This window comes from Lactuca sativa, chromosome 4 (assembly GCF_002870075.4).
Source record: "Lactuca sativa cultivar Salinas chromosome 4, Lsat_Salinas_v11, whole genome shotgun sequence".
Classification (NCBI taxonomy): domain Eukaryota; kingdom Viridiplantae; phylum Streptophyta; class Magnoliopsida; order Asterales; family Asteraceae; genus Lactuca; species Lactuca sativa.
The window spans coordinates 241,511,694-241,512,987 of NC_056626.2; positions in this window are offsets into that span (position 1 = coordinate 241,511,694).

A 1,294-nucleotide genomic window follows, 5' to 3' on the forward strand; every position below is an offset into this window, starting at 1 on the left:
GTCGGTACCAATCATTCCAAGAGTCCAGAGTTCGTGTTCAAGTTTTTGAATCTCTCCTCGTGGACAGTATTTTCTCATCAGCATGATTTTTAAGCTCTCCCAGCTTATTGAATTCGCCACTATCAAAGTACCTTAACGTGGCCATTCCACCAAGTTAAAGCTCTATCAGTAAGCATGAAAGTGGCAAACTTAACTTTGTTGTGCTCGGGACAAGAGCAGATTTCAAAGACTGATTATGTCCTTTCAATCCACTGCCTCAAAATCATTACACCTCCTGCCCCATTAAACATCCGGGGTTTGGCATTCGTAAAGTCCTTATAGGTGCATTCTCGGGGTTGCCCATGACTCTCGCCATGGTTGGAAGGAAGTGTGCCAAATCCCGAACCTGTAGTAACAGCGGTATTGATCTGTGACATGGCAGCCGCTACAGCTGCGGTGACTGATGCTTGGAACATGGCAGCATCAAATTGAGGAGGTGGAGGTGGTGGTGGTATCGGTGCTTCCCCACCGTTGTTTTGTCTCGGGTTTCTACGCGGAGGCATCCTTCAACTATATATTGAAAAGACAACGGTAAGAATTTCCTAGCATAGAAATGAATATGTCTCATGAAATAATTCGTTATAATTCAACAACAGATGATAGTATAAGTTTTAAAGATAGAAGGATGAAAGTTATTCATAAATCCGAATATTTGAAACAAGCGTATGGCTTCTCCATAATATTTTAAGGATTGAACGAAATACTCAACGTAGTAATAATAGTGTGCCAATTATATTAATATAATAGTTGATACAACGATCATGAAAATTTGACCCTTAATAGGGTCTCCGGTTACAAAGTTTAAGAAATTCAGACTTTTAGCCGAGGTCCTAAACTATAACAAAATTTGGGATTTTGGCAAGCACTACTTGAGACGTGGGTTGCGCTTGGAGCTTGACTCCGCATCCGATTGCTTTGATTCCATGAGACGCCTATCGAAGGCGGCTTGTTGTTCTCTCAATATGGAGAGGGTTGCAATCATTTGCGCTCGGAATGCTTCGGTTTGGAGCTGGGCATTGTCCTGAGCTCTGTCCAACCTACGGATGTTGGAAGTGTGAACCTGTACTTCCACGTTGACTTCCCGAATCTGGCTAGCTTGAACTCCGGATTGGTAGGACTGGTTGGCTAGTTTGCCCACCATGACTGGGAGTGCCCGATCGGCTGAACCTCCGCTGCGAACATCGTAGAAGTCTCGGCACATGCCGTAGGGAAGGCGTAGACTTTGTTGTTGGCTCCAATGGTGGAGGTGTCTTCC